Below are 16,078 nucleotides of genomic sequence, written 5' to 3' on the forward strand. Positions count from 1 at the left end.
AGAAAAGAAACAGGGTCCGGTACGACCTTCCGAACGGATGAAATTGAAATGTATAAATACACGGTTTTTTGGGATTCCGGGGTCCCGGAAATTTTTTTTCCGGAAATCACACAGAAATTTCCTCGGATCAGATAAAGCGGCCACTCAAAGTTTCAGCACCAACGGAAGACATTTGGGGGTGCCGGTGTGCCAGAAACCAGCATTCGCCGAAACTTGGATTATTGTGAAAAATGTGTTAAAACTCGTTATTTGAGGCTGAAATCGAACAGGTTAATTCCTGAAATGAGCTCGGACGCGAGATTGAAAAACAGGGAGAAAAAGAAACAGGGTCCGGTACGACCTTCCGAACGGATGAAATTGAAGTGTATACAATAAACAGTTTTTCGTGATTTCGGGGTCCCGGAACAAAATTTTCCGGAAATCACATAGAAAGTTCTCGGGTCAGATAAAGTGGCCACGCAAAGTTTGAGCACCAACGGAAGACATTTGGGGTGCGGTGTGCGTAAACCGAATTCGCCGCAACTCTGATTATCGTGAAAAATGTGTTAAAGCTCGTTATTTGAGGCTGAAATCGAACATGTTAATTCCGGAAATGAGCTCGGACGCGTGATTGAAAAACAGGGAGAAAAAGAAACAGTGGTCCGCACGACCTTCCGAACTACGAAATTGAAGTGTAATACACGGTTTTTTGGGATTCGGGGTCCCGGAAAAAATTTTCCGGAAATCACACGTAAATTTCCTCGGGTCGATAAAGCGGCCACTCAAAGTTTCAAAGACCAACGGAAGACATTTGGGGTGCCAGTGTTCCAAAAAACCAAAGATTCGCCGAAACTTGGATTATAGTGAAAATGTGTTAAAACTCGTTATTTGAGGCTGAAATCGAACAGGTTAATTCCTGAAATGAGCTCGGACGCGAGATTGAAAAACAGGGAGAAAAAGAAACAGAGTCCGGTACGACCTTCCGAACAGATGAAATTGAAGTGTATATAATAAACAGTTTTTCGTGATTTCGGGGTCCCGGAACAAAATTTTCCGGAAATCACATAAAAAGTTCCTCGGGTCAGATAAATCGGCCACGCAAAGTTTGAGCACCAACGGAAGACATTTGGGGGTGCCGGTGTGCCAGAAACCAGAATTCGCCGAAACTCGGATTATCGTGAAAAATGTGTTAAAGCTCGTTATTTGAGGCCGAAATCGAACATGTTAATTCATGAAATGAGCTCGGACGCGTGATTGAAAAACAGGGAGAAAAAGAAACAGGTCCTGTACGACCTTCCGAACAGTGAAAATGAAGTGTATAATACACGTTTTTCGGGATTCCGGTCCCGAAACAAGATTCTCCGGAAATCACATAGAAAGTTCCTCGGGTCGATAAAGCGGCCACGCAAAGTTTGAGCACCAACGGAAGACATTTGGGGGTGCCGGTGTCCCACAAACCAAAGATTCGCCGAAACTCTGATTATCGTGAAAAATGTGTTAAAGCTCGTTATTTGAGGTCGAAATCGAACAAGTTGATTCCTGAAATGAGCTCGGACGCGTGATTGAAAAACAGGGGAGAAAAAGAAACAGTGGTCCGGTACGACCTTCCGAACGGCTGAAATTGAAGTGTAATACACGGTTTTTTGGGATTCCGGGGTCCCGGAACAAAATTTTCCGGAAATCACACAGAAATTTCCTCGGGTCAGATAAAGCGGCCACTCAAAGTTTCAGCACCAACGGAAGACATTTGGGGGTGCGGTGTGCAGTAAGCCAAAGATTCGCCGAAACTCCTGATTATTGTGAAAAATGTGTTAAAACTCGTTATTTGAGGCTGAAATCGAACAGGTTAATTCCTGAAATGAGCTCGGGCGCGAGATTGAAAAACAGGGAGAAAAAAAGAAACAGGGTCCGGTACGACCTTCCGAACGGCTGAAAATGAAGCGTATAATACACGGTTTTTCGGGATTCCGGGGTCCCGGAACAAGATTCTCCGGAAATCACATAGAAAGTTCCTCGGGTCGATAAAGCGGCCACGCAAAGTTTGAGCACCAACGGAAGACATTTGGGGTGCCGGTGTCCCACAAACCAAAGATTCGCCGAAACTCTGATTATCGTGAAAAATGTGTTAAAGCTCGTTATTTGAGGCCGAAATCGAACGGGTTGATTCCCGAAATGAGCCGGGACGCGTGATTGAAAAACAGGAGAAAAAGAAACAGTGGTCGCACGACCTTCCGAACGGCTGAAATTGAATTTATACACAGTTTTTCGGGATTCCGGTGTCCCGGAACAAAATTCTCCGGAAATAACATAAAAAGTTCCTCGGGTTAGATAAAGCGGTCACGCAAAGTTTTAGCACCAACGGAAGACATTTAGGGTGCTTCTGGGTGAGCTTAAACCAAAGATTCGCCGAAATTCGGATTATCGTGAAAATGTATTAAAGCTCGTTATTTGAGGCTGAAATCGAACAGTTGATTCTTGAGATCGGCTCGGACGCGTGATTGAAAAACAGGAGAGAAAGAAACAGTGGTCCGTGACGACCTTCCAAACTACTGAAATTGAAGTGTATAATACACGGTTTTTCGGGATTTCGGGGTCCTGGAACAAAATTCTTCGGAAATCACATAGAAAGTTTCTCGGGTCAGATAAAGCGCCACGCAAAGTTTGAGCACCAACGGAAGACATTTGGGGGTGCCGGTGTGCCACAAACCAGCATTCGTCGAAACTCGGATTATCGTGAAAAATGTGTTAAAACTCGTTATTTGAGGCTGAAATCGAACATGTTAATTTCTAAAATGAGCTCGGACGCGTGATTGGAAAACAGGGAGAGAAAGAAACAGGGTCCGGTACGACCTTCCGAACGGCTGAAATTGAAGTGTATAATACACTGTTTTTCGGGATTCCGGGGTCCCGGAACAAAATTCTCCGGAAATCACATAGAAAGTTCCTCGGGTCGAATAAAGCGGCCACGCAAAGTTTGAGCACCAACGGAAGACATTTGGGGGGCCGGTGTGCCACAAACCAAAGATTAGCCGAAACTCTGATTATCGTGAAAATGTGTTAAAGCTCGTTATTTGAGGCTCAAATCGAACAAAGTTGATTCGAAATGAAATGGGACGCGTGATGGAAAAACAGGAGAAAAAGAAATGTGGTCCGACGACCTTCCGAACGGCCGAAATTGAAGTGTATAATACACGGTTTTTCGGGATTCCGTGGTCCCGGAAAAAGATTCTCCGGAAATCACATAGAAAGTTCCTCGGGTCAGATAAAGCGGCCACGCAATGTTTGAGCACCAACGGAAGACATTTAGGGGTGCCGGTGTGCCACAAACCAGCATTCGCCGAAACTCGGATTATCGTGAAAAATGTGTTAAAGCTCGTTATTTGAGGTGAAATCGAACAGTTGATTCCGAAATGAGTGGGACGCGTGATTGGAAACCAGGGAGAGAAAGAAACAGTGGTCCAGCACGACCTTTCGAACGGTGAAATTGAAGTGTATAATACATGTTTTTCGGGATTCCGGTCCGGAACAAAATTCTCCGAAATCACATAGAAAGTTCCTCGGGTCAGATAAAGCGCCACGCAAAGTTTGAGCACCAACGGAAGACATTTCGGGGTGCCGGTGTAAAAACCAAAGATTCGCCGAAACTCTGATTATCGTGAAAATGTGTTAAAACTCGTTATTTGAGGCTGAAATCGAACAAAGTTAATTCTCGAAATGAGCTCGGACGCGTGATCGAAAAACAGGAGAAAAGAAACAGGTCCAGACGAGTGTACGACCTTCCGAACGGATGAAATTGAAGTGTATAATACACAGTTATCCAGGATTCCGGGGTCCCGAAACAAAAATTTCCGAAAATCACATAGAAAGTTCTTCGGGTCAGATAAAGCGGCCACGCAAAGTTTCAGCACCAACGGAAGACATTTGGTGGTGCCGGTGTGCCGAAACGGGAGTCGCCGAAACCTGATTATCGTGAAAAAATGTGTTAAAGCTTGTTATTTGAGGCTGAAATCGAACATGTTAATTCCTGAAATGAGCTCGGACGCGTGATTGAAAAACAGGGAGAAAAAGAAACAAGGTCCGGTACGACCTTCCGAACGGCTGAAATTGAAGTGTAATACACGGTTTTTTGGGATTCCGGGGTCCCGGAACAAAATTTTCCGGAAATCACACAGAAATTTCCTCGGGTCAGATAAAGCGGCCACTCAAAGTTTCAGCACCAACGGAAGACATTTGGGGGTGCCGGTGTGCAGAAACCCAAGATTCGCCGAAACTCGGATTATTGTGAAAAATGTGTTAAAACTCGTTATTTGAGGCTGAAATCGAACAGGTTAATTCCTGAAATAAGCTCGGACGCGAGATTGAAAAACAGGGAGAAAAAGAAACAGGGTCCGGTACGACCTTCCGAACGGATGAAATTGAAGTGTATATAATACACAGTTTTTCGTGATTTCGGGGTCCCGGAACAAAATTTTCCGGAAATCACATAGAAACTTCCTCGGGTCAGATAAATCGGCCACGCAAAGTTTGAGCACCAACGGAAGACATTTGAGGGTGCCGGTGTGCAAGAAACCAGAATTCGCCGAAACTCGGATTATCGAGAAAAATGTGTTAAAGCTCGTTATTTGAGGCTGAAATCGAACATGTTAATTCCTGAAATGAGCTCGGACGCGTGATTGAAAAACAGGGAGAAAAAAGAAACAGGGTCCGGTACGAGTGTACGACCTTCCGAACGGATGAAATTGAAGTGTATAATACACAGTTATCCAGGATTCCGGGGTCCCGAAACAAAAATTTCCGAAAATCACAAAGAAAGTTCTTCGGGTCAGATAAAGCGGCCACGCAAAGTTTCAGCACCAACGGAAGACATTTGGTGGTGCCGGTGTGCCAGAAACCAGAATTCGCCGAAACTCGGATTATCGTGAAAAAATGTGTTAAAGCTTGTTATTTGAGGCTGAAATCGAACATGTTAATTCCTGAAATGAGGTCGGACGCGTGATTGAAAAACAGGGAGAAAAAGAAACAAGGTCCGGTACGACCTTCCGAACGGCTGAAATTGAAGTGTAATACACGGTTTTTTGGGATTCCGGGGTCCCGGAACAAAATTTTCCGGAAATCACACAGAAATTTCCTCGGGTCAGATAAAGCGGCCACTCAAAGTTTCAAAGACCAACGGAAGACATTTGGGGTGCCGGTGTGCGTAAACCAAAGATTCGCCGAAACTCCTGATTATTGTGAAAAATGTGTTAAAACTCGTTATTTGAGGTTGAAATCGAACAGTTAATTCCTCGAAATAAGCTCGGACGCGAGATTGAAAAACAGGAGAAAAAGAAACAGGTCCGACGACCTTCCGAACGGATGAAATTGAAGTGTATATAATACACGCTTTTCGTGATTTCGGGGTCCCGAACAAAATTTTCCTGAAATCACATAGAAACTTCCTGGTCGATAAAGCGGCCACGCAAAGTTTGAGCACCAACGTAAGACATTTGAGGGTGCCGGTGTGCAAGAAACGAGATTCGCCGGCTCTGATTATCGTGAAAATGTGTTAAAGCTCGTTATTTGAGGCCGAAATCGAACATGTTAATTCCTGAAATGAGCTCGGACGCGTGATTGAAAAAACAGGAGAAAAAGAAACAGGTCCGTGACGACCTTCCGAACGGCCGAAATGAAGTGTATAATACACGGTTTTTCGGGATCCGGGTCCGGAACAAGATTCTCCGGAAATCACATAGAAAGTTCCTCGGGTCGATAAAGCGGCCACGCAAAGTTTGAGCACCAACGGAAGACATTTGGGGTGCGGTGTCCCACAAACCAAAGATTCGCCGAAACTCTGATTATCGTGAAAATGTGTTAAAGCTCGTTATTTGAGGCCGAAATCGAATAGGTTGATTATCTGAAATGAGTGGGACGCGTGATTGAAAAAAGGAGAAAAAGAAACAGGTCCAGACGACCTTCCGAACGGCCGAAATTGAAGTTATACACAGTTTTTCGGATTCGGTGTCCCGGAACAAAATTCTCCGGAAATAACATAAAAAGTTCCTCGGGTTAGATAAAGCGGCCACGCAAAGTTTTAGCACCAACGGAAGACATTTGGGGTGCCTCGTGAGCGTAAACCAAAGATTCGCCGAAATTCGGATTATCGTGAAAATGTGTTAAAGCTCGTTATTTGAGGCTGAAATCGAACATGTTAATTCCCGAAATGAGCTCGGACGCGTGATTGAAAAACAGGGAGAAAAAGAAACAGATCCATTTACGACCTTCCGAACTACTTTTTTGAAAATAAAGTGTATATTACACGGTTTTTCGGGATTCCGGTCCCGAACAAGATTCTCCGGAAATCACATAGAAAGTTCCTCGGGTCGATAAAGCGGCCACGCAAAGTTTGAGCACCAACGGAAGACATTTGGGGGTGCCGGTGTCCCACAAACCAAAGATTTCGAAACTCTGATTATCGTGAAAATGTGTTAAAGCTCGTTATTTGAGGTCGAAATCGAAAGGTTGATTCCCGAAATGAGCAGGACGCGTGATTGAAAAACAGGGAGAAAAAGAAATAGGGTCCGGTACGACCTTCCGAACGGCCGAAATTGAAGTTATACACGCTTTTTCGGGATTCCTGTCCCGAACAAAATTCTCTCGGAAATAACATAAAAAGTTCCTCGGGTTAGATAAAGCGGCCACGCAAAGTTTTAGCACCAACGGAAGACATTGAGGTGCCGGTGAGCGTAAAACCAAAGATTCGCCGAAATTTGATTATCGTGAAAAATGTGTTAAAGCTCGTTACTTGAGGTCGAAATCGAATGTGTTGATTCCTGAAATCAGCTCGGACGCGTGATTGAAAACAGGAGAGAAAGAAACAGTGGTCCGAGACGACCTTCCAAACGGCCGGAATTGAAGTGTATAATACACGTTTTTCGGGATTCCGGTCCAGGAACAAAATTCTTCGGAAATCACATAGAAAGTTTCTCGGTCGATAAAGCGGTCACGCAAAGTTTGAGCACCAACGGAAGACATTTGGGGGTGTTGGTGTGCGTAAAACCACCTTCGCCGAAAGTCTGGATTATCGTGAAAATGTGTTAAAGCTCGTTATTTGAGGTTGAAATCGAACAAAGTTGATTCTTGAAATGAGCTCGGACGCTTGATTGAAAAACAAGGAGAAAAAGAAACGGGTCCAGACGACCTTTCGAACCGAAATTGAAATGTATAATACACGGTTTTTCGGGATTCCGGGGTCCCGAACAAAATTTTCCGAAATCACATAGAAAGTTCCTCGGGTCGATAAAGCGGCCACGCAAAGTTTGAGCACCAACGGAAGACATTTGGGGTACCGGTGTGTGAAACCACCTTCACGAAAGTGGGATTATCGCGAAAAATGTGTTAAAGCTCGTTATTTGAGGTCAAATCGAACAAAGTTGATTCCCGAAATGAGCTCGGACGCTTGATTGAAAAACAAGGAGAAAAATAAACAGGGTCCGATACGACCTTCCGAACGATCGAAAATGAAGTGTATAATACACATTTTCGGGATTCCGGTCCCGAACAAGATTTTTCGGAAATCACATAGAAAATTCCTCGGGTCAGATAAAGCGGCCAAGCAAAGTTTGAGGACCAACGGAAGACATTTGGGGTGCGGTGTGCCACAAACCAAAGATTCGCCGAAACTCTGATTATCGTGAAAATGTGTTAAAGCTCGTTATTTGAGGCTGAAATCGAACAAAGTTGATTCCGAAATGAGTGGGACGCGTTATTGAAAAACAGGAGAAAAAGAAACAGTGGTCCAGACGACCTTCCGAACGGCTAAAATTGAAGTTATACATAGTTTTTTGGATTTTGGGTCCCGGAACAAAATTCTCCTAAATCACATAAAAAGTTCCTCGGGTTAGATAAAGCAAACACGCAAAGTTTGATCACCAACGGAAGACATTTGGGGTGCGGTGTGCCGTAAACCAAAGATTCGCCGAAAATTGATTATCGTGAAAAATGTGTTAAAGCTCGTTACTTGAGGTCGAAATCGAACAAAGTTGATTCCTCGAAATCGGCTCGGACGCGTGATTGAAAAACGGGGAGAAAAGAAACAGGTCCTAGGACGACCTTCCGAACGGATGAAATTGAAATGTATAAATACACGCTTTTTTGGGATTAGGGGGTTCCGAACAAAATTTTCCGGAAATCACATAGAAAGTTCCTCGGGTCGATAAAGCGCCACGCAAAGTTTGAGCACCAACGGAAGACATTTCGGGGTGCCGATGTGCGTAAAACCAAAGATTCACGAAACTCTGATTATCGTGAAAATGTGTTAAAACTCGTTATTTGAGGCTGAAATCGAAAAAAGTTAATTCTGAAATGAGCTCGGACGCGTGATCGAAAAACAGGAGAAAAGAAACAGTGGTCCCAGACGACCTTCCGAACGGATGAAATTGAAGTGTATAATACACGCTTATTCAGATTCCGGTCCCGAAACAAAATTTCCGAAAATCACATAGAAAGTTCTTCGGGTCGATAAAGTTGCCACGCAAAGTTTCAAAGACCAACGGAAGACATTTGGTAGTGCCGGTGTGCGAAACCGTGATCGCCGAAACTCCTGATTATCGTGAAAAAATGTGTTAAAGCTCGTTATTTGAGGTTGAAATCGAACATGTTAATTCCTGAAATGAGCTCGGACGCGTGATTGAAAAACAGGGAGAAAAAGAAACAGGTCCATTTACGACCTTCCGAACGGTCGAAATTGAAGTGTAATACACGAATTTTTGGGATTCCGGGGTCCCGGAACAAAATTTTCCGGAAATCACACAGAAATTTCCTCGGGTCAGATAAAGCGGCCACTCAAAAGTTCAGCACCAACGGATGACATTTGGGGTGTAGGTGTGCCAAACCGCATTCGCCGAAACTCGATTATTGTGAAAATGTGTTAAAACTCGTTATTTGAGGTGAAATCGAACAGTTAATTCCTGAAATGAGCTCGGACGCGAGATTGAAAAACAGGAAGAAAAAGAAACAGGTCCGGTACGACCTTCCGAACGGCTGAAATTGAAGTGTATATAATACGCTTTTTCGTGATTTCGGGTCCGAACAAAATTTTCCGAAAATCACATAAAAAGTTCCGGGTCGATAAAGCGGCCACGCAAAGTTTGAGCACCAACGAAAGACATTTGGGGGTGCCGGTGTGCCGTGAAACGTAATTCGCCGAAACTCGGATTATCGTGAAAATGTGTTAAAGCTCGGTATTTGAGGTCGAAATCGAACATGTTAATTCCCGAAATGAGCTCGGACGCGTGATTGAAAAACAGGGAGAAAAAGAAACAGGTCCGGTACGACCTTCCGAACGGTTGAAATTGAAGTGTATAATACACGGTTTTTCGGGATTCGGTCCCGAACAAGATTCTCCGAAATCACATAGAAAGTTCCTCGGGTCGATAAAGCGGCCACGCAAAGTTTGAGCACCAACGGAAGACATTTGGGGGTGCCGGTGTGCCACAAACCACCATTCGCCGAAACTCTGATTATCGTGAAAAATGTGTTAAAGCTCGTTATTTGAGGTCGAAATCGAAACAAAGTTGATTCTGAAATGAGCTGGGACGCGTGATTGAAAACAGGAGAAAAAGAAACATGGTCCGGGACGATCTTCCGAACGGCTGAAATGGCTGTAATACACGGTTTTTGGGATTCACCGCACCCCAAATGTCTTCCGTTGGTGCTCAAAATTTGCGTGGCCTTTATTCGACCCGAGGAACTTTCTATGTGATTTCGGAGAATCTTGTTCCTCGGACCCCGGAATCCCGGAAACCGTGTATTATACACTTCAATTTCACCGCTTGGAAGGTCGACGACCTGTTTCTTTCTCTCCCGTTTTCAATCACGCGTCCGAGCTGATTTCGGTATCAACCTGCTCGATTTCAGCCTCAAATAACGAGCTTTAACACATTTTTCACGATAATCCAGTTTTAACGAATCTTGGTTTGTGGGACACAGCACCCCAAATGTCTTCCGTTGGTGCTCAAACTTTGCGTGCCTCTTTATCTGACCCGAGAAACTTTCTATGTGATTTCCGGAGAATCTTGTTCGGAACCCGAATCCCGAAAAACCGTGTATTATACACTTCATTTCACCGTTTGGAAGGTCATGACGACTGCTTCTTTTTTCTCCCTGTTTTTCAATCACGCGTCCGAGCTCATTTCAGGAATTAACATGTTCGATTTGACCTCAAGTAACGAGCTTTAACACATTTTTCACGATAATCCGAATTTCTTTGCGAATGCGGCTTCGCTCACTGTGCACCCAAATGTCTTCCGTTGGTGCTAAAACTTGCGTGGCCGCTTTATCTAACCCGAGGAACTTTTTGTTATTTCCTGAGAATTTTGTTCCGGGACACCTAATCCCGAAAATCGTGTATAACTTCAATTTGACCGTTCGGAAGGTCGCATCGGACCGCTTTTTTTCTCCTGTTTTTCAATCACGCGTCCCCACTCATTGAATCAACCCTGTTCGATTTCGGCCTCAAATAACGAAGCTTAACACATTTTTCACGATAATCCGAGTTTCGCGAATCTTTGGTTGTGGGACACCGCACCCAAATGTCTTCCGTTGGTGCTCAAACTTTGCGTACGCTTTATCCGGCCGAGGAACTTTATGTGATTTCGAGAATCTTGTTCGGGACCCGGATCCCGAAAAACCGTGTATTATACACTTCATTTTCAAATTCGGAAGGTCGTGACGACCTGTTTCTTTTTTCCTGTTTTTCAATCACGCGTCCGAGCTCATTTCAGTAATTAACATGTTCGATTTCAGCTCAAATAACGAGCTTTAACACATTTTTCACGATAATCAGGAGTTTGGCACTCGGTTTTACACCGGCACCCCAAATGTTTTCGGTTGGTGCTCAAACTTTGCGTGGCCGCTTTATCTTACCCAGGAAGTTTCTATGTGATTTCGGAAAATTTTGTTTTAGGGACCCCGAAATCACGAAAAAGCGTGTATTATATACACTTCAATTTCATCCGTTCGGAAGGTCGTCGGACCTGTTTCTTTTCTCCTTGTTTTTCAATCTCGCGTCGAGCTCATTTCGGGAATTAATTGTTCGATTTCAGCCTCAAATAACGAGTTTTAACACATTTTTCATAATAACTGAGTTTTGGCGAACGCCGGGTTTAGCACACCGCGCACCCAAATGTCTTCCGTTGGCCGAAACTTTGAGTGGCCGCTTTATCGACCGAGGAAATTTCTATGTGATTTCGGAAAATTTTGTTCCGGACCCTGAAATCACATAGAAAGTTCCTCGGGTCGATAAAGCGGCCACGCAAAGTTTGAGCACCAACGAAGACATTCTGGGGGTGCCTTGTCCCACAAACCAAAGATTCGCCGAAACTCCTGATTATCGTGAAAATGTGTTAAAGCTAGTTATTTGAGGTGAAATCGAATAGGTTGATTTTCGAAATGAGCAGGACGCGTGATTGAAAAACAGGAGAAAAAGAAATAGGGTCTCGGTACGACATTCCAAACTGAAATTGAGTTATACACGCTTTTTCGGATTCGGTGTCCCGGAACAAAATTCTCCTAAATAACATAAAAAGTTCCTCGGGTTAGATAAAGCGGCCACGTAAAGTTTTAGCACCAACGGAAGACATTGGGGTGCCGGTGAGCCAGAAACCAGCATTCGCCGAAATTCGGATTATGGTGAAAAATGTGTTAAAGCTCGTTACTTGAGGCTGAAATCGAACAGGTTGATTCCTGAAATCAGCTCGGACGCGTGATTGAAAAACAGGGAGAGAAAGAAACAGGGTCCGGACGACCTTCCAAACGTCAATTTGAAATTGAAGTGTATAATACACGGCTTTTCTGGGATTCCGGTCCCGGAACAAAATTCTTCGGAAATCACATAGAAAGTTTCTCGGGTCAGATAAAGCGGTCACGCAAAGTTTGAGCACCAACGGAAGACATTTGGGAGCGCCGGTGTGCCAGAAACCAGCCTTCGCCGAAAGTCGGGATTATCGTGAAAAATGTGTTAAAGCTCGTTATTTGAGGTCGAAATCGAACAGTTGATTCTGAAATGAGCTCGGACGCTTGATTGAAAAACAAGGAGAAAAAGAAACAGTGGTCCGCACGACCTTCCGAACGGCCTGAAATTGAAGTGTATAATACACTGTTTTTCGGGATTAGGGGTCCGGAACAAAATTCTGAAATCACATAGAAAGTTCCTTGGGTCGATAAAGCGGCCACGCAAAGTTTGAGCACCAACGGAAAACATTTAGGGGTGCCGGTGTGCCACAAACCAAAGATTCGCCGAAACTCTGATTATCGTGAAAAATGTGTTAAAGCTCGTTATTTGAGGTCAAATCGAACAAAGTTGATTCTCGAAATGAGCCGGGACGCGTGATGGAAAAACAGGAGAAAAAGAAACAGGTCCAGACGACCTTCCGAACGGTGAAATTGAAGTGTATAATACACGGTTTTTCGGGATTCCGAGGTCCCGGAACAGGATTCTCCGGAAATCACATAGAAAGTTCCTCAGGTCGGATAAAGCGGCCATGCAAAGTTTGAGCACCAACGGAAGACATTTGGGGGTGCCGGTGTCCCACAAACCAAAGATTCGCCGAAACCTGATTATTGTGAAAAATGTGTTAAAACTCGTTATTTGAGGCTGAAATCGAACATGTTAATTTCTAAAATGAGCTCGGACGCGTGATTGGAAAAAGTGGTCCCAGACGACCTTCCGAAATTTGAAATTGAAGTGTATAATACACTGTTTTTCGGGATTCCAGGGTCCCGGAATAAAATTCTCCGGAAATCACATAGAAGGTTCCTCGGGTCAAATAAAGCGGCCACGCAAAGTTTGAGCACCAACGGAAGACATTTGGGGGTGCCGGTGTGCGAAACCGTAATTCGCGAAACTCCTGATTATCGTGAAAATGTGTTAAAGCTCGTTATTTGAGGCCGAAATCGAACATGTTAATTCCTGAAATGAGCTCGGACGCGTGATTGAAAAACAGGGAGAAAAAAGAAACAGGGTCCGGTACGACCTTCCAAACGGCTGAAAATGAAGTGTATATTACACGGTTTTTCGGGATTCCGGGGTCCCGGAACAAGATTCTCCGGAAATCACATAGAAAGTTCCTCGGGTCAGATAAAGCGGCCACGCAAAGTTTGAGCACCAACGGAAGACATTTGGGGGTGCCTCGTGTCCAAAAAAAAAACCAAAGATTCGCCGAAACTCGGATTATCGTGAAAAATGTGTTAAAGCTCGTTATTTGAGGTCGAAATCGAACAGGTTGATTCCGAAATGAGTGGGACGCGTGATTGAAAAACAGGGAGAAAAAGAAATAGGGTCTGGTACGACCTTCCGAACGGCTGAAATTGAAGTTATACACAGTTTTTCGGGATTCCGGTGTCCCGGAACAAAATTCTCCGGAAATAACATAAAAAGTTCCTCGGGTTAGATAAAGCGGCCACGCAAAGTTTTAGTACCAACGGAAGAAATTGGGGTGCGGTGAGCGTAAAAACCAAAGATTCGCGAAATTCGGATTATCGTGAAAATGTGTTAAAGCTCGTTATTTGAGGTGAAATTGAAAAAGTTGATTCTGAAATCGGCTCGGACGCGTGATTGAAAAACAGGAGAGAAAGAAACAGGTCCCAGACGACCTTCCAAACGGCTGAAATTGAAGTGTATAATACACGGTTTTTCGGGATTCCGGGGTCCCGGAACAAAATTCTTCGGAAATCACATAGAAAGTTTCTCGGGTCAGATAAAGCGGTCACGCAAAGTTTGAGCACCAACGGAAGACATTTGGGAGCGCCGGTGTGCCAGAAACCAGCCTTCGCCGAAAGTCGGGATTATCGTGAAAAATGTGTTAAAGCTCGTTATTTGAGGCTGAAATCGAACAGGTTGATTCCTGAAATGAGCTCGGACGCGTGATTGAAAAACAAGGAGAAAAAGAAACAGGGTCCGGTACGACCTTCCGAACGGCTGAAATTGAAGTGTATAATACACTGTTTTTCGGGATTCCGGGGTCCCGGAACAAAATTCTCCGGAAATCACATAGAAAGTTCCTCGGGTCAGATAAAGCGGCCACGCAAAGTTTGAGCACCAACGGAAGACATTTGGGGGTGCCGGTGTGCCACAAACCAAAGATTCGCCGAAACTCGGATTATCGTGAAAATGTGTTAAAGCTCGTTATTTGAGGTTTGAAATCGAACAGTTGATTCCGAAATGAGGGACGCGTGATGGAAAAACAGGGAGAAAAAGAAACAGGTCCAGACGACCTTCCGAACTACTGAAATTGAAGTGTATAATACACGGTTTTCGGGATTAGGGGTCTCGGAACAAGATTCTCCGGAAATCACATAGAAAGTTCCTCGGAGTCGGATAAAGCGGCCATGCAAAGTTTGAGCACCAACGGAAGACATTTGGGGGTGCCGGTGTCCCACAAACCAAAGATTCGCCGAAACTCGGATTATCGTGAAAAATGTGTTAAAGCTCGTTATTTGAGGCTGAAATCGAACAGGTTGATTCCTGAAATGAGCTCGGACGCGTGATTGAAAAACAGGGAGAAAAAGAAACGGGGTTCGGTACGACCTTCCGAACGGCTGAAATTGAAGTGTATAATACACGGTTTTTCGGGATTCCGGGGTCTCGGAACAAGATTCTCCGGAAATCACATAGAAAGTTCCTCGGGTCAGATAAAGCGGCCACGCAAAGTTTGAGCACCAACGGAAGACATTTGGGGGTGCCGGTGTCCCACAAACCAGCATTCGCCGAAACTCGGATTATTGTGAAAAATGTGTTAAAACTCGTTATTTGAGGCTGAAATCGAACATGTTAATTTCTAAAATGAGCTCGGACGCGTGATTGGAAAACAGGGTCCGGTACGACCTTCCGAACGGCTGAAATTGAAGTGTATAATACACTGTTTTTCGGGATTCCAGGGTCCCGGAATAAAATTCTCCGGAAATCACATAGAAGGTTCCTCGGGTCAAATAAAGCGGCCACGCAAAGTTTGAGCACCAACGGAAGACATTTGGGGTGCGGTGTGCGTAGAAACAGTCGCCGAAACTCGGATTATCGTGAAAAATGTGTTAAAGCTCGTTATTTGAGGCTGAAATCGAACATGTTAATTCCTGAAATGAGCTCGGACGCGTGATTGAAAAACAGGGAGAAAAAAGAAACAGGGTCCGGTACGACCTTCCGAACGGCTGAAAATGAAGTGTATAATACACGGTTTTTCGGGATTCCGGGGTCCCGGAACAAGATTCTCCGGAAATCACATAGAAAGTTCCTCGGGTCAGATAAAGCGGCCACGCAAAGTTTGAGCACCAACGGAAGACATTTGGGGGTGCCTGTGTCCCAAAAACCAGCATTCGCCGAAACTCGGATTATCGTGAAAAATGTGTTAAAGCTCGTTATTTGAGGCTGAAATCGAACAGGTTGATTCCTGAAATGAGCAGGGACGCGTGATTGAAAAACAGGGAGAAAAAGAAATAGGGTCTGGTACGACCTTCCGAACGGCTGAAATTGAAGTTATACACAGTTTTTCGGGATTCCGGTGTCCCGGAACAAAATTCTCCGGAAATAACATAAAAAGTTCCTCGGGTTAGATAAAGCGGCCACGCAAAGTTTTAGTACCAACGGAAGAAATTGGGGGTGCGGTGACCTTAAACCAAAGATTCGCCGAAATTCGGATTATCGTGAAAAATGTGTTAAAGCTCGTTATTTGAGGTCGAAATTGAACAGTTGATTCCGAAATCGGCTCGGACGCGTGATTGAAAAACAGGAGAGAAAGAAACAGGTCCCAGACGACCTTCCAAACGGCTGAAATTGAAGTGTATAATACACGGTTTTTCGGGATTCCGGGGTCCCGGAACAAAATTCTTCGGAAATCACATAGAAAGTTTCTCGGGTCAGATAAAGCGGTCACGCAAAGTTTGAGCACCAACGGAAGACATTTGGGGGTGCCGGTGTGCCAGAAACCAGCCTACGCCGAAAGTCGGGATTATCGTGAAAAATGTGTTAAAGCTCGTTATTTGAGGCTTAAATCGAACAGGTTGATTCCTGAAATGAGCTCGGACGCTTGATTGAAAAACAAGGAGAAAAAGAAACAGGGTCCGGTACGAC

Source organism: Silene latifolia, chromosome X (genome assembly GCF_048544455.1).
Source record: "Silene latifolia isolate original U9 population chromosome X, ASM4854445v1, whole genome shotgun sequence".
NCBI lineage: Eukaryota > Viridiplantae > Streptophyta > Magnoliopsida > Caryophyllales > Caryophyllaceae > Silene > Silene latifolia.